The following is an 18,913-nucleotide window of genomic DNA, read 5'->3' on the forward strand; positions in this document are numbered from 1 at the left end:
TCTCTTTCCCAGCCTACCACCCCCATTTTTTTTCCTTATTTACACATCAATGCATGATTTTTTGGTGTCTAACATTTCCATAATGCAATCTGGTAAACCTAGCACAGCTGTTTTGAAAACCTGCCCGATACTTAAGATTGCTTTACTGTGCAAAATCTCCTATTTCCCTTGCTATCCTTCCCATTTCTAGATGTCAAGATAGGGAATTGCTATAAATATGGAGTTAGGTGTCAGAGTTACCAAAGTGTATTATGGAGAGGTTTGCAATAACCTTCTCCCCTTTGCCCTTTATCTATCTTCTGTATTCTGCAGGGTAAAGTCCATCTTTCCTCATATTTTTTGATAGAACCTGACACAATGAAGCAACTTTCCTGTCTACAATCAAGTACTCTTGTAATAGGAGATTAGGGGGGAAAAAAAAATACTCCAACCTAAAGCTATTGATCTGCATGGAGCGTTATAAAAGCTGCTTATGTAAAGCTGTTTTGCAACCATCACAGAAATGCAATGGCAAGCTTGGAATTTTGCTGCATGCAGAAGCAAAATCGCCCCATCTTTCCCACAGTATCCCAATTTGATGTGCAAACCATCTTCCTGGATAGTGTAGCTTCATGGTTGGACAACAAATAGTTTTCTAAGTATTCTTCTTTCTTTGTGAACTGCAGGACACATACCAACTGTGTGAAACTGTTCCCCCCCTCCCCCCCCTTACAAACAAATTTAATTAATCAAGGCTTGTTTAATTTTAATCCCCTTGTGTTCCTTTTGAGAGTAATTATTTCAACTCTTTAAATCTCAAGTGACTCCCTTCAGCTCTCTTGTTTGGATGGGATTTCTTAATCAACTCTGAATTTTAATTTTCAACAGGTAAATTTTTGTTACAAAGATTGGGCTAAATAATGCATTTGTGGTCTTCCTTATGCATATTATAGAGCAGTCCATCACTGCTTCTTTGCCATTGCATCTGTCTTTCCGTTTCCGTTTCCTTTGCTTCCCATTTCTACTTCAGCTTCCCATTTAGAATCATAGAATGGTTTGGGTTGATAGCAACCTTAAAGAACATCTATTTCCAGCCCCTGCCACAGGCAGGGACACCTTCCACTAGACCTAGGTGCTCAAAGCCCAGTCCAACCTGGCCATGAACATTTCCAGGGATGGGGCCCAGCTTCTCAGGGCAACGTGTTCCAGCACTTGATCACCCTCACAGAGAAGAACTTCTTCCTTTTATCTAATCTAAATCCACCTTCTTTCAGTTTCAAGTTAAATAATGTAATCCCCTCTTATTCTTTATGTTTCTAGGTTGAGCTAGACCAGTTCTTGCTATTTGTCCCTTCTACTCTGAGCTCTCCATTCTCATCAGCCTGTTGTTCCCCCACTGTACAATATCACTTTAAATTTATCTGGTGCTGGAGACCAGAATTGTGACAGTTTTACTGTAAAGGGCTCATCAGTGTCATGTACAACAGAAGCAATATTCCCTTCTCCTGACAGGAAGCGTCCTAGCTGATGTGATGTAGGATCACATTTACTTCCTTACAGTTACATTGCACTTGTGGCCTTTTTATCCTATGAGTGAGGAAGATACCAGTCAATTCCTTCTTTTTCCTTGTCAGTCCAAACACATTCATACCTGAGGGCAGGGGTTTCTGTTTAATTCATGACTCCGCACTTTGTACTGTTAAATCTCATCGCATACCTGTTACTTCACTCTAGTTTTCAAGGACATGCAATTCACTGTGATATACCCAGTCTTCCTGTTTTGCACACAGTAGTGCCTCAATTTGTGCAATTAACACATTTTGCAGGTACTTTCCCACTCTGCAACATAAAATAGTTTTGGCTGTGTGTGCCCTCCTCTTCTTAGTGAATTACTGCCTCACCCAAGTAGGAGAAAGGAAATAACCTACTTCAAAAGGTGAAAGCTAAAAAACAAATGAGGAGTCTGGTTGTTCAAAGTCTAAAGTAAGGTATTGAAAATTATGGTGGATCCTTCTTGCTGCAAAATCAGAATGATTCTGTGGTACTTGCTCTGATTCTGGAGTCATTTCACAGCAGGGCTGACTGGTTGTGTCCAGAAGACACTCCTCTGCCACCGACCTCTCCATATGTGCAAGAATTCACTACCACAGACTCAAATAGCAAATTGGTGTTACTAGGGAATAGGCTGCATGTTGCAGGAAAAGGTGACTGAAGGTAGGGGAAGGTCTGTGTTTGACTGTGGGTGAGAAACAAAGCTCAGCACCCTGCCATTGCGACTGGAAAGATGATTTGTTGCTTAGGGTGAATCCTGCCAGTGTTATGAAGGGTATTGAAACTGAAAGGGCTAAAAAGCTTAGTAAATATGATCAGCTATAAAAGCAAAGAGGAAAACTTGTTTTTCCAAAATGATAATTATAAACTGCTCTATTGAGTAAACAAAGAAGTAGTCAAAAAAGCCAGCACTGACAGACATCATGGTCACAATCAAGTGCTGCTAAAAAAAAATGGAGGTGAACTGGTTACTCAAAGTAACAGTCCAGACTGTGAGATCCTTCCCTCTTCCAGCTCTTCCATATGATGGAAAGCGGTATTGAAAGCCTTGGGTTAGCTCCTGGAATTCATCACCTGGCACATCTCCTGAAGAGTTTGCCCTAAATCTGTCCACAAGGAAGGGGAGATTGCACCTTCTTGAGGGAAGCTGCAGAGCCTTCTCAGGGGACCAGGTGCCAGAAACTACTGAGTCAGGGAAGCAGAGGAAGCAGGGAGAAGTTCCCATCATGGTGCTCAGGGCTTATGGTTAGAGGACAGCTTGAGAAACTGCTGAAAGAATCAGGAAGGACCCATCTCCTGGGGATGAGATACAGCAAAAAGAGTGCTGCTGGAGCAGGAGGATAAGCCAGTGTCTGCCACCACTCCCTGAGTGGGTTGAGGCCCTCCATGGAAGCAAGGAAAGGATCAGGGGTGAAAGCAGGAACTAAATCCTTTCTATTTCTGTTCTGTCTTTTTTTGTCATATATCAGCTTTTACCATCTAAAAGTCCATTATCTTAGTTTGTGCTCAGCAACATCCTTGCCTTTCAAAATTTGAAAGTGTCTTAGGTTTTTGTGGAGTTTGCCATGAGGAAAAGGTACTCAGCAACCTGGGCAGCTCAGGATCTGGTTGCAGTAAAGATGAGAGAAATTATCCCCTGTTCGTATTTCCTTCTCTGGAGTCTCTCTGACGGATTTTGCAACAAGTGTAGATTAGATACCTGCACCAGAACAGCTAGAATTAGTTGAAATGAATCCTGTCCTGTGATACAATGGACTGTGAAGACTGAAAGATGACTGACTGGAATGGCTTCTTGAGAAGCAAGAGAAGGGCTGAGGTGGCAAACGTGGAAAAAGGGTTCCATTTCGGTTCAGTCAGAAGGAGGTCACCAGCAAGTTGTGTGGGAGCAGATGTGTGGCTATGTGAGAAAAACTGAGAAAAGTCAATGCAACCCAGATGCAACTTAATGTGAAACTTAGCAGATGTTAAGAAAGGCAGCATTTTGGTTACCTGGAGCAGATTTCCAGTGGAGTTACTTGTATTTCCGTGTATGCCAAAGGATCTGTAGTCATTAGCATCACTGAGGGATTTGCCTTTGACAGAAAGTGATTAAGTAAAAAAAAAACAAACAGGTTAATTCCTTAAAATTCATAGATCTAATTCCATGTAGATGTTAGAATAAGAAAATGAGTGAGTTAGGAATGATTATATCACAAATTTTACATTCTTATTTTTTGCTTGAAAAGCAACACGAAGCTACATATATCTTTCTTCTGAGAAAGCCAGAAATTACACACACAAAATAATAAATGCTGCATTAAAAATAAGGCATTCACAACCAGTTTGCTTTTATATGGTATCTACAGTCAAATCTTACTAGCCAATGTTGTAGATTTATTTCCAACTGAGAAGGCCACTTAAAGCTCAGTAACTAATGTGATTTAATAAAACAAAGAATAATGCACTCTTACTTTCATTTTACCAAGTGAATATTAATCTCAGAAAACAACAAAAAAACATGTAATTACTCAAGCATGCTATTTTACACATAAATTATATTTAAACCAAAACTCATATTTGGTTTGGGAGATTTTTATTTGGCTCTTACTGGTAGCTTCAAAGGAAGTGAGAATCTCAGGAATATTTCCATAAGCTTCAGTGATGCTGTGGGCAGTCTTTGCTGCAATCTTTGCTTGACAGTTAATAAGTAATCCTGGTTCTCTATGCAAATGTAACCACACCTATGCAAACACACACAAACATATAGAGTGAGATCCTGGCTTTATTCATGTCAACAGTAATTTTGCCTTTGCTTTCCACAGGGTTAAGATTTTACTCAGGGGGTTTATAGACTCCAGTGCTTTCCACTCCTAAGTGGTGATAAAGGCTTATAATTTTATTTCTGTCCAAGTAATAATGTCTGAGGTACGGAAAAGCCACTCTTTTCCCCCAGCACACTTTTTTATTACACAACACGCTCATAAATAGAATCCTCAATAACTGCAGATCCAAAAGCTCTCCCAACCCAAGAGGCCTGTGCCTGTCTGCTGAAGCGTTGGCAGCCTGTGCCATTGAGGCTGGTTATGGTACAGCAGCAACCTGGAGGTGTCCTGCCGATGTGCGAAGAGTGGCAGGCAGGCAGCCAGACAAGCAGCCGGCCACCCACACATCACTGCAGCATGCCTGCCCTACAACGTGTGCTTTCAGCAATCTGCTTGGATGTTTTTAAGTTTTAGCTTTCTGCTTCACCTTTGATTCATTGGCTTTCTGCGGACAGTGAAAGATGTCTGAGTGAGAGCAAGACATGATTTTAAGTATTAAGGAATCCTATGCCTTGAATGACACTGGTGGAAACAGTCGGATTAGTAGAACCAGACCTACGACCACATGTGGAGCAAGTAGTGGGCAGGAGCACAGTAGCTGGGATTGGCTGACAGGCAGCAGGAATTGGGTAAGGGATGGATCCCTGCTGTTTCATCTAGGCCAGCCACAGAGCTGACCTGGTTTTGTAAACAGATCAATATCATAACACAACATAAATGCAGGCAGAGGGTTGGCACAGACTCCTCATAATGGAGAAGACCTGACATTTTTGATGAGTCTTCTCATTTTAATTCTGGCATGAACTGAGTTAAAACAAACAAACAAAAAAAAGTGGGTATGGAAATATTGCAGCAGCAGTAGTAGGCAGTGTGAAATTGCCCTCTTACTGTAAAATGTAAACAGTAGGCATCCAAGTTATTTTGTATTACACAGCAAAGAGAAAGCTGTTTTTTTTTTTAATCAAGTCCTTCTCTAGGACTTCATGTAAGGTAATACATAATACATAATGTTAACAGGGGGAAAAAATAGCTGAAAAGAGTAAGAAATGAGCTGGCAACCTTTTTACTTCTAACTTGCTGGTTCAAATCCAGTCCATGTTGGTACTGATCAAAACTTGCTACCATCTGTTGTTTGTCGGCCTTCATGGGTGAGCTGTATTGCTGTGGTCCCTTGGACAGGTGTTTCCATAATGACACCATTGCTACACTTGGCAGTCACTGGTAACCTTGCTGGTAGCCTCCAGAGAGAAGCCAAAGACTCTATAAACCCAGACACAGAAATATCTTGTTGTTCCCCTGTGCCATGCCTAATTAGATTTGTGAAGCCACGTGTGGGCTGTTTTCAATGCCATGACCCATACAGGGAAGGTCCTTTTGTACATAGCTTGGTCAGCCTGTTTCTGGTAGAATTCCATTCTCCCACCCAGGAAGAACCATGTCAGAAAGGACTTTGCCTGTTGGTATCCATGGGCCTATTCCCTGGGCACTCACTCATGTAAAACTCTCAGAAGGGCTTCTGGAGTGGCATCTGGAGGCTGCTGGGGTAGCTGGCTATTTTTCCTTCTTACTGCTTTTGCTCCCTAACTTTACTCTTGTTCTTGTCCCTGTTGACTGTCCTCTCTGGTGCTATGCCACATGCCTTTCTGGCTTTGTTCTGCTTTGTAGGATCCTTACTCTTCAGCAGAAAGTCTATAAGAAGGTCTTACCAAAAAAGAAAAAAATAAATATCTATATAAATAGGATAGCTGTAAGTTAAAAATCTTTTAGTCGCCTTTCCAAATGGTGGCCAGTAGCCTGAAGCAGTCAGGGCTTCTCTAGCACTCTGTAGTTTAAGCTGTCAATAATTTGGTGGATTCTTCCTGATTTGCCAGGGTCTAAATTCATTTCCACCTACTGTAGCTCAAGCACTAAAAGCAGATAGTTTATTTTCAAACAAAGAAGGAACTACCACTTTTGGGGCTTAAACATCAAAATGTTTAAAGAATTTAGCATGGAGTGAAATACACTACATTGACATAAATTTCAGCATTTCTGGTTAAATAACAAAAGTACAGCTTCTGTAATAGGAGATCATGAAGACATTTTCACTGGAAATGCTCTTTCATTTCATTGGGGTATTTTAAAGGAATACAATTTCCACCTTAATGTGGGGGATCAAATAGAAAGAGTTGGTGCTAATGGAGTCTTACTGACTTAATACATTTGGATCAGGTACTTTGAGAGTGCTGATGTTTTTGAGAGGGAGTTTTGAAGTCTTTTGGCTGAACAGCATGTCTGTGTCTTTGAAGGATGTGGGCAGGCAGGATTGATGGACTGAGGCCAATTGTATGAGGTTTAAGAAGGCTTGCTGCTGAGTCCTGCACTTGGGTCACAACCACCTCATGTTGTGATCCTATAGGCTTGGGAAAAAGTGGCTGGAAAGCTTCCCAGTGGAAAACAGCCTAGGGGTGTTGGTTGACAGATGGCTGAACATGCCCAAGTGGACAAGAAGGCTAAATAGCATCCTGGTGCATATCAGAAATAATGTGGCCAGCAGGACTAGGAAAGGAATTATCCCCCTGTACTCAACAGTGGTGAGGCTACACCTGGAATACTGTCTTCAGTTACGGGCCCATCGCTCCAAAACAGACATTGAAGTGCTGGATTGTGTCCAAAGAAGGGCAACAAAGCTGGAGAATGGTCTAAACCTCAAGTATTGTGAGGAGCAGCTGAGGAAACTGTGGCTGTTTAGACTGGAGAAAAGGAGAGTCAGAGAAGGCCTTATTGCTCTCTACAACCTGAGAGTAGGCTGTAGCAAGGTTAGTGTCAGTCTGTTCTCCCAGGTAACAAGTGATAGGATGAGACGAAGCGGCCTCAAGCTGTGCCAGGGAAAGTTTCGATTGGATATTAATAAAAATGTCTGCTCAAGGAAGTGGTTGAGTCACCATCCTTGGAGGTGTTTGAAAGATATATAGCGCTTAGGGACATGGTTTAGTGGTAGACTTGGCAGTGCTAGGTTAATGGTTGGACTCAATGGTCTTAAAGGTGTTTTCCAACCTGAACGGTTCTGATTCTGTGTTTCTGTTTGACTGTCTTGCTTTACTTATGTATAAGATTTTTTTGAAGTGGTGGCATTTGTTCTGCATAAAAAAATTGGCTGAAAAGAGACCTATTTGTACATAGCAGATGCTACAGTTGGGATTTTTCCTATCACCAGCATTCTGTCTGTGGGCTAGTAGCCTGCAACACCTCTGGTAGTAGCCTGCAAAACCTCTGGTGCACCACAGGTTTTAACTCCACCCCTGTTGTGCATCCTGTGTCTGTGGCATGGCTTGGGAGATTTCAGTGGCCCACCTCACAGTTCAGAACAGGGCCACTGGCATATGAGAAAGACTGGATATTCATGATAAAGCTTCAAGTGGTTTTCCTTTATTAGACAAAAGAAAACTTCTCTAGTAGTCAGCTTTTGACAAAAGCAGGTGCTTTTCTGTTTGCAGTAGATAATTTTAATGAGATTTTGCTTACCCAAACACCAAAGTTCCTGCTGAAAACCGGTATTGATTGAAGCATGTTCAGGTAGTCTTAGTTTACCTCCAGCTGACAAGGAAACCTAGCTTGATCTGTGGACAGGCGAACTGTCCTGTTTGAGTTGTAAGGTTGTGTAGGAGGAAACACTTCTGATTAGAGGCCCCTCTGCAGTTCTGACTCTGTGGGGAGATAAGTGTAAATTGACTAGATTATAAATCCCCAATCCTGACCTCAATGATCCACTGACTGAAGGTTGGATCTGACACTAATTAAGGTATGTTTGGAAACAATTGCATGACATGCAGTGTGGTGTCATTTGTATCACACAAGACAACTTTGTTTGCAGTCATTAGGAAAAAAAGACTGATGGTCAACTTACGGAGTTTATTTTTCAACCCACATTTATTTATAGCAACATATTAACTCTTCTAATTATCTGGGGATAAAAAACCTGTCACTTGTAACAAAAGACCATCTCACTTGCCTCGGGAGATCAGCAGAACTTTGCTGTTCTCACTTTTCTCTGGCTCTTTTTTTTCTGAACTGTCAAAATTTATCCTCACAGCCTATGCGGTCATCTCTTTTATAGCTTATATTGATTCATTTTACTGGTTAGCTGTAGTTAAAAAATAACTAAACACTTTAAAAAAGGTGTTTCTTCAGTGGGGTTGAGATGAGTTGCTCATTTTCTCATCTGTTTCTTGGAAGATTTATGTAGTATTTTATTGCCTCAGAAGTGCTCTTTTACTTGTTCATCAGGGAAGCTTCTCAGGACACTGGGTCTTGACTGTCCATATTGTTTGGGGTTTTTTTCCCATCTAACCCAACAGTTGTTATGGACTGCAGTAAAATAGGTTCACAAGTTCATCTGTATTTTATGTCTCCATTCATGATAAAGAAAGTAGGATCTGCTTAATAGAAGAAAATATGGTCATGAAAATATGGTACTATATAGTACAATATAGTTTACGTACATAAATTAAATAACACAAGTTATTAAATGTTAATATGCATAAGAATATAATTGTAGCATGTATTTGCATTCTGATGTATAGATACATGAAATCCACACCTCCTGTTCATGCAAGTAGTTAGTTCTTTGATTCTCTATGGAACATTGTAGGTTAAAAACTGGCTTTCAGTTCTTTCAACTCTGATTGCTGCTGCTGTAGTTCACAGCATTGTTTTTATTTCAGTGGAAGACATTTTGTTTCCTAAATGGATTTTGGATTTTGTACCGTGGAAATGCTGACTTTTACATTTCAGACTTACTGCTGAGACATGAGGTGTCCGAATAATGTTAAAAAGAAAGCACTGACGTGGAAGATGAAGGGAAGAAGACAGCTTGAACTTGTGTGCACCTTCTGTGCTTGTGACACCATGTCCACCCCGCGAATAAACGACAGTAGCTTACTCAGCACAGCCAGCTCCCCATTTTATTCTAGCTGCACCATTTTCTGGCAACCAGTCATTAAAATCAGCAGGGCTCTAATGACGTGCTGAGCTGCTAGAAACATGGAGACAGAAGACGTGCAAATATTGAAGGAGTCTTAAGTAATCCTTTCTAAGAATGTCTGTTCATTTAGAAATCAAATTTACACTGAACAGTGAAATACTTCTCCTTGTCAGCAGGATTCTTTCCCTGAAGACTGACAGAGACAGCCTCATCTCCCATTATGGCTTTCTGTCTCTATTAGTTATAAATTAGGATACTTTGATCTGGGACTCCTGAATTCTGCTTCCCGCTCTGTCAATCATTTGATCTGTGACCATGGGGAAAATCACGTCTTTCACACAGGAATTGCTCAGAAGCAAGTCTCTGTACACAGTGATGCAGGCTAACATGCAGCTTTATGCTCAGATGGCCGATGAACCCCTTCAGACCCAGCTTTGTCAGGCAGGTAGTCTACGGAGGTTCAATCTGTCAACAAATCCCATCTGCTCTGCCAGCAGGTGATTCTAGCAGCCATGGAGGAGGGACACTAACCCTCTGATTTGGCTGGTGTCAGGCTTGTATGTGATAAAGTTGGTGCAGCAGATGGGATACAGGCAGATAGGTGGGTTAAGCAAAGCAGAGTGGAGCTTGTCTGCTCAGCAGGCAAGGGCATGTTTGTGTGCCCTGCCCCAGTGTTGGGCAGAGGTGGAGTTTGCCTCTCAGCCTTCCTAACTGTTTTGCACTTAACTTGTCCCTGAATACATTTCTAAGGGCGAGTGATTTATTTGTAGTTTATCAATTTGCTTTTCAGCTTAGCTCTAAAGCCACTTTTAAGTAACCACAGAGACGGAGTCCTGCTGCTTTATGGTAATGCATCTTAAGCGCTTGTATGATCAACTCCCACTTACAAAACAGGCAATACAGTATAAACTACTTATGTGTGTACTTATAACATAATGCATATTTTCTATGCATATTTTAAGCAGAGTGTTTTGAAAAAATATAACTTGCAAAGCTTTGTGATTTATATTCAACATTTTAAAGTGCAAAAGGTTAGACAAAAAACATTACTGTTTTCACCTTCACTGGACAGGTTTGCAAACAATCACATATGTTTAAGGCATTTTTGTGCCAGCTGTAGTTACACCAAATGATACAATATTTCATAAATAAACTGTCAGTTATTCAGCATCTTTATTTAGAGGTGCTAAACAAGAGCCTTCTCCCTGCCTAGTGGAACGAACACACATGGAGAGAAAAATGTAAGCAATCTAACCCATGGAATAATTTTAGTTCTCAGATTTAGTTACAGATACAGTCCTATGGCCAACCTTAGTGATTCCTAGTGCTTTTAGGAGACCTGCATGAATATCTCAGGGTGGAATTGTGCTCTGTCTATGGGTAACAGCAGCTGGAGTGAATCACTTGGAGGTTGAGCTTTAGTTCATCCTGTGATTGCACATCTTCTGACCATGACTTGGAGAAAACAAGACAAAATGATGCATTTGTTTTTACAAGTCTATATATAAATATAGGTGTATAATATGCAGAGTATGTGTATATCAGATATCACAGCTGGTATGAGTGTTTCAAAGGTACTTGTAGAATCTATGCCCCATACTATCCTATATATATCTTCATAGAACAGGCTGCTTGGTATATGATTTTAAAACTATTTTAAAAATTAGTTTTCAAGAAATTGAATGATGAATGTAAGCAAAATAAACTGTATTAATTCTACTCAGCATTGAGTAAAAAACTTGAATTATGAAAAAAATTATGTTCAGCCTGTTTTTTTCTGTTAATTACTTTTTGCATATAACATGAGAGCTATTTATGAGTCAATTACTCACAGGGTCGCATTTAGTATAAACAGAGCTCTAGCAATTGAATTGGTACACACTGCCACAGCTTTTTGCCTTTTCTTTCCATCTCCCCAGCTTCGAATTCCTCTTCTTGCGTGCATAAGGCTTTATGGAAATCTTCATGTCCCTCTGGTGCTGAAAAGCCTCTATGTTCTGGATTGTGGAAAGATGAAATGCTGCAATGGGGATTGTTACATTAGAAAAGAAGTTTTCTCCCTGTCACTATTGTAAAAGTTCTTGTGAATTACATTCATTGTAAGAAGACTAGCTCCACTCTGGATTTAAAGCTATAATTGTAACCATTGCATGTTATCTGAATGGAGTCTGTCTTGAAATGCAATATGTGAGAAAAGTGATGCTTTTCATCATGTGATGGCAAACCAGTGAAAGAAAAAGCATTTATTCAAAAAGCAATTTCTTGTGTAGTATCCACCACACAATGGCAATGTTCTTTGTGATACAGAGTAATTTTCTGGTTTAATGCCTGCAGAAGTTTCAAGTTGAATTATCATGCAATCGCTCTAGAGAGGATGCTAGAGTAGCAAGTTTGTGTAGTCTCTCAGCAGGGTCTGGAGCGATGGATGTAAGTGGTGTAAACATGATCTGGTTATGAGCATTATTAGTGATTAGAATGTGTGACAAGAAAAATTAGAAAGTACACAGATGGAAAGTAAATGGTTCAATAGTTATGTATGACACATGTTAAAGATTCTTTCTCTCGGGAATTCAGTATTTGGGTTTGATCTAGTTTGTGTAATTATCTCAGATACTTCTGAGAACATGTATCTGTTGGCTTGGACAGAATTAGAAATACCAGCTGTGATTTTGTGATCATTTGCACATGCACAACCCACACAGTGTTGTTCCTAGTGATAACAGCCTAATGGTGGTTTTTTAGATCCACTGGTGAGATGAGTCAACATTTTTTATGGCTGTCATTTTTCCAAGATTAACAGCAAAATCCTCCAGTCTTTGTTGCACTTAAGGAGTTATGGGAAATACGAGTCTGCATCCCACCGAAAAGCCTAATTTCATGAAAATCCCAGCTTCAGTGGTGGATACCATTTGTAGTAAAGCTTAAATTGATTTCACTGGAGGTAGTTATTTAAATAATACCAAAGGGAGAAAAAGCCATAGGCATCATCCCTAATATTTTCTTTTACTGAAAAAATGGATCTTAAAGGTCACAAAATAAAATTGTAAAACCCAATACACAATTAATTCACTCAAAAAGTAGCATCTCTGCCTTGGTTTCTGTCTCTAGGAAAGGACTATTGTCAGCTACATTTGGTCCATGAATACCATGTTGAGATTTTAAGGTTCAGAATGATCACCCAAATATCTAATATTTCATCCTTCAAAACTTTTATCAAAGACTTTTGCCCAGGTTTTGAATCATTTTTTAAAGCATATATTCCAGATAACTCCCCTCATCCTCTTGTGAATGAAAAGCATCATGGTATTTTTCATATGGTTAAACACAATTCTGTTAAAAATATGTGCCTTAAATCTGGTGTGAATTTATTTATCATTCATAAGGCACATTTGCACTAGACTGAAGTTTCCTTTATTATCAAGTATTTTCTCGTCTTCAGGATATTTCAAACAGTAGTTGGGTTACTGTGCTATCCTGGTGCATTAAACACTGTATAACTAGCCAGTCAAAAGAGGTCATTATCCTGCTGCATTCGGCATTGATGCAGCCTCACCTTGAGAGCTGGATGCAGTTCTAGGCCCCACAGTTTAAGAAGTGTCTGAAGGTCCTTGAATGTGTCCAGAGGAAGGCAACAAAGCTGGTTAAGGAGCTGGAAGGAGGAACTAAGGACTTTGGGCTTGTCTAGTTTGGAGAAAAGGAGGCTGAGGGGTGACCACATTGCTCTCTACAGCTTCCTGAGGAAGGGATATAGAGAGGTGCCAACCTCTTCTCCCAAGTATTCAGTGACAGGACACATGAGAACAGTTCAGTGCTGCACCTGGGGAGGTTTAGGCTAGACATGGGGAAACATTTCTTTGCTGAGAGGTTGTTCAAACAGTGGAGCAGGCTACCTAGGGAAGTGGCTAATGCCCCAAGCCTGTCACTGTTTAAAGAGGCATTTGGACAATGCTCTTAAGAACATGTTTTAACCTGATAAGCATTGAATTGGTCAGATAGTTAGATTACATGATCATTGTAGGTCCCTTCCAACTGAAATAGTCTGTTCTATTCAGCTATTCTTGTTAACTGTCTCATTTGGTCAAATCTCCATCTCTCAAACTGTACATTGGTTTCTCCAACCATTGAGTATATTTATTTTTTTTCCTGTAGATCTCTCCCATTTTTAATTTATTCTTTCTGGAATGTGGATTGTAAAGCTGATCGTAACAAAACCATATCACTCTTGCCACTGCCATTATAAAATCGTGTTCTTGCTACTTCTCCCTGTGGAAATACAAGCACCATGTTAACATATATTTTTTTGCTGAGTTATGTGACTCCTGTGACTTTGAGCCTGTTGTGCAGACTCTGCCAGTCAAGACTGTGGTGTCTATTCTCAAGGTCTGACAAGTTTTACCAGCTGAAAATTACAAGGTTTGCTCCTGTAACTTTGATTTTTCTACTCTTTACCTGCATAATTCTTCAATATGTTCAGCTTCACAAGCATTTCACGTCACTTTGTATAACTGATCAGTCCTCAATATTATTTACCATTCATTGTGTCCTCCACAAACCTCATAAATAGTAATTTTGTCTCCCACTTTCACTACATCAGTGAGAGCTGAGCATGCAGAAAAATATAGTCTATGATGAGCATGAATTGCAGTGATTCATTTGTATGGTGCGTTAACACTCCTTTGTTATTTCCCTCTGCTGATTTTCCAGCTTTTACATTTCAGAGTATTGTGCTGAAATCAGTAATGGAATGCAAAATACATTTCACAAGCAAAAGTTGATTTTATTTCAGTCCAAATCTATCGTTTATATATCCACTAAATTCCACCAATACACCATCTGGTAAGGAATTCACAGGGGTGAATTACATGTAATGCAGTTATAGTGTGAAAACATGGTCGTTTCTGTTATTCATTAGATCGTATTACTAAAATACTTAGCGAAGATTAGAATATAAACTAAAAATACTTTTCAGTATGCCTATAAAAAGATCTCTACAGATTTTACAGTATATATATCTCTTAGGAATGTGATTCAGTATTGACTGAAACAATATAAGATTGACCAAAGCAGAAAGTGTTTTGAGCATCATTCCTTAAATGTAGCTTCCTAACCTCCTTTCTTGCTTCCCTCTCTTCCTCCTACACTACGTTTTTAATTTTAATCCAGTCATTTTAATGATGTATCTCCTGAGTATCATCCCTGACACATGACACTACATGAAAGATAGACCTCATTATTTTATACAGAAGTGACAAAGTTTGAAGTTTATAATTGGAAAGAAGTTGTTTGAAGGTATTGATCAAAACACCTCGGGCTTCCTGGTGCTTATGCTGGGTGCTGTAATTTGCAGCACTGTCTTCTCCTTCATGGCTTTTTGTAATCAAATAATTAGTGTACACAGATACTCATGCAATTTATGCTGGGTACACTTGTTATCTTGCTCTACGCTTTAAAACATGCCTTGTGAGATTATTCTCTTGTTATGCTAAACTGAATTTTCCCATGGTGTATCAGACTGGAATCTGGAAAACTGTGTTTTTCAGAGGATTTTCTTCAGCTTGTCAGAATTTTGGACAGAAGAGTATTAGGGATTTATGACCAGCTGTATGCTTAATTTTTATAGGTATTTTTCTATATTCAGAACACAGTTCTGATGTGCAGCTGTGCTGTTACTCTTAAAAGCTATATATTTCAGTTTTTGCCATGTTTATCATCAGCAAATCCTGGCTGCACGTCAACCAAAGAGCAATGGCTATTGCTCAGTACCATCTTCGACAGTATCATTAATGCAAACTGTCCTAAGTATTTTGCCTGTCATGCTGACAGTGTGCAGATATTTACTAGTAACAGAGGAAAAGTGACTGATTGGGTCACCAAAGTGACCCAAGTATGGAACATATATGTATTTCCACATATTTATTTAATTTGAGAAGAGCTGTGTATATGGTAAACAAGTGAAGATTATGTAAACACAAGATTGATAATAGGGAAGCCAGACATCCAACATATTAATGGGTTTACTTGTTTTTTGCCATGCAGGCAGGTATGTTTGTATAAGCTTGCATCCGGATAAATGCTACAGGGAAGTCCTGCATTCCATTTTTCCGTATTTATTCAAACCTGTAATTATATATATATATATATGCATATATATATATATAAAATCCTTACCATAAGTGTACATATTTTATTAGGCTAATGTGAAATACAGAAAACTTTGGTTTTATGAATTAGATTTTAAACATGCAGGGATTTTAAGCAGTGATAAATACATAGCTCTGAATATTTAGTAGAAGGAGTCATGGTTAATATCAATTTCAGTGTTTTCATTTGCAAGGGAACAGATTTCCTTGCTAAAAGAGACTGTAACAGTGCACATGAGTTTACACTATCTTGCATAGGATTTACAAGTGAGATTCTGACAAAGATTCGAGTTTGTTTTCTCTGTTCTTGCCTGCTACTGAGAACAAAAACGTTAGATGTAACTAAAAAATAAATAATGGGAAAGCATATTGGATGGAATTTTTGGTGGTTTTGATAATTTCCCACTCTCCCTCCCTCCCCCAAATTAAGGTTCATTTGTAGATACTTGAATATAAAGGGAATTAGTGGAGTGGTGAGGAGGAGCGGAAATGAGAGGTACATACTTTGGGACTGATGAGCACTGAGTCTGGATACCAAGCTGGTCACCTGTTTTGGTTTTAATAATATTTTGCAAGTTGCTGAGAGGTGACTTGCTTTTTCTGTTTTTGTGTACAAGGTCCTTTTAGACTAGATAGACAGACTAACTGATATAACAGTTTACTGAAGTGATGGTCAACCATAATTGCTGGCAACCTTGCTCAAGTTGCTTATTTGGAGTTGAGAAGGTCAAATTTTGCTTCCTAGATAGCTCTTTTCCTACACATCCTATTCATATCCTCAAATAGGGGCCATCTGCTTTGAAGCAGAGTAAATGACAGTTGCACAGTGAATCCAAGACTGCAAGAAATGGTTGTTGATTTTGGCCCTTCTGTAGTAAAACCTGCAAATACCAGACCTCTGCAATTCTTTCAGAGGACACAGAGCAACGAGCATGGAAGACTGGACCTGAATATATCCTAAGAGTTATGACTGCGCTTGGTAAGAAAATCTCAATATGTCATTGGGTATGTTGAGAAAAATAAGAATATGTAGTGATTTTCTTCATATGACAGGGTATATGGACAATATAGAAAGCTTTCTAAGAAGTAAAATCAGAATGCTTCTACTAGTAAAGAAAGTCTTCAGATCCATGCCTGATTTTTTTCTCTCTAAGAAGGGTGAAAGCCTAAGGAGGGTCTTTTCATACTGCAGTGGTAGTTTTTTTCCTGCTTTAATGGATTCACAGAAGATCCTAAGGTGGCAAAAACAAAAGGACTTAGACTTAACACTATAATATTCTTGACCTGGAAAGGGCAATGTTCTCTTTCATACGAAGGAGTTTGATTTTTCAAAATACAGATGTCTCATTTTAGTAGACTTTACCTGGCTATATCTCACAAGTGTGAAGTGGCTCTTGTTTTGAAGGGCTTACCTGTCTGAGCCACATGCCTACGTCATCCTTCTGTCTGTGGTCTTAATTTTCAGCAGCTGAGGGATAAGCTTACTGAATCTGTTCTCGTTACTGCTGAGGTTAAATTATCAGAAAATAAAAATAGATGTAAACTTTCATAGAGAAAAGCATATATTTTGTTTAAATTCTGCTAAGGTTTTTAAGTCATAAGTATTGCTGGCCTTGCGAATGAGCTGCATGGGAGCAGAATTTCTCTGTGTCCATATTGCCTGCAGAATAACTGAAGATGATGTATTTTTCAAACTTCATATCATCAAATGTAAATGAAAGAAGCATGGTAGAATTCATTATCTTGGCTACAGACAAGGCTTATTTTCTTTTCAGTGTTTTTCCTCAAGCTTTATGCAAATATGTAAATGAAAGGTTCATATGGAAATTCTTGTCTGTTTTTCAGCTTCCGCTGGGAATGTCATAATTGTGAGCCTCTTTGGGTACACAGGTCCTTGATCTCTTTCTGCATTCTTCTCTCCTTTCCCCTCCCTGTCTTTTTTTTTGTCTTCTGGATGCATAAAACATTAAGACCAGAAGTCCAGGCTTTCTTTGCTTCCCTGGCAATTGTTGCTTGGAGGAAACACTTGTGTTCACAGAGGTAAGTTGTTCACTACCTTAGTTCCAACCTTTTACCCCTTGCTAACTGCAGGGAACCTGGTTGTTAATGACAGCGGTGACCTCGGTAATGTGGAGACATTTTTCTATGACGGTTGAACCAAAACTGACAACTTCCTTTATACAATAATTTGAAGAACTGGCATTAACTTGAAGTCTCCGCTGGTCTAGGAACAGAATCACAGAATCACAGAATCCTAAGGGTTGGAAGGGACCTCAAAAGATCATCTAGTCCAACCCCCCTGCAAGAGCAGGGTAACCTAGAGTACATCACACAGGAACTTGTCCAAGCGGGCCTTGAATATCTCCAATGTAGGAGACTCCACAACCCCCCTGGGCAACCTGTTCCAGTGCTCTGTCACTCTCACAGTAAAGGAATTTTTTCCTGATGTTCACATGGAACCTCCTATGCTCCAGTTTACACCCATTGCCCCTTGTCCTATCACTGGACATCACTGACAAAAACCTAGCTCCATCATCCTGACACTCACCCTTTACATATTTGTAAACACTGATGAGGTCACCCCTCAGTCTCCTCTTCTCCAAGCTAAAAAGACCCAGCTCCCTCAGCCTCTCCTCATAAGAGAGATGTTCCGCCCCCTTAATCATCTTTGTGGCTCTGCGCTGGACACTTTCAAGCAATTCCCTGTCCTTCTTGAACTGAGGGGCCCAGAACTGGACACAATATTCCAGATGCGGCCTCACCAAGGCAGAGTAGAGGGGGAGGAGAACCTCTCTTGACCTACTAACCACACCCTTTCTAATGCACCCTAGGATGCCATTGGCCTTCTTGGCCACAAGGGCACATTGCTGGCTCATGGTCATCCTCCTATCCACCAGGACCCCCAGGTCCCTTTCCCCTTCACTACTGTCCAGCAGGTCAACCCCCAACCTGTACTGGTACATGGGGTTGTTCTTCCCCAGATGCAGGACTCTACACTTGCCCTTGTTGAATTTCATCAAGTTCCTCTCCGCCCAACTCTCCAGCCTGTCCAGGTCTCGCTGAATGGCAACACAGCCCTCTGGTGTGTCAGCCACTCCTCCCAGTTCAGTATCATCAGCGAACTTGCTGAGGGTACACTCAGTTCCCTCATCCAGGTCGTTGATGAAAATATTAAACAGCACTGGTCCCGGCACCGACCCCTGAGGGACTCCACTAGTCACAGACCTCCAGCTAGATTCTGCCCCATTAACCACAACTCTCTGCCTTCTTCCTTTCAACCAGTTCTTGATCCACCTCACTACCTGATCATCAAGCCCACACTTCCTTAGCTTATCTATGAGGATGCTGTGGGAGACAGTATCAAATGCCTGACTGAAATCAAGAAAAAACACATCTACCGCTCTACCAGCATCCAGCCACCTAGTTACTTCCTCATAGAAGGCTATAAGGTTGGTCAAACATGACCAACAATGACACGG

This window comes from Pezoporus occidentalis, unplaced genomic scaffold (assembly GCF_034315485.1).
Source record: "Pezoporus occidentalis ecotype Australia unplaced genomic scaffold, CSIRO_AGI_Poc_V1 ctg77, whole genome shotgun sequence".
NCBI classification, from domain to species: domain Eukaryota; kingdom Metazoa; phylum Chordata; class Aves; order Psittaciformes; family Psittacidae; genus Pezoporus; species Pezoporus occidentalis.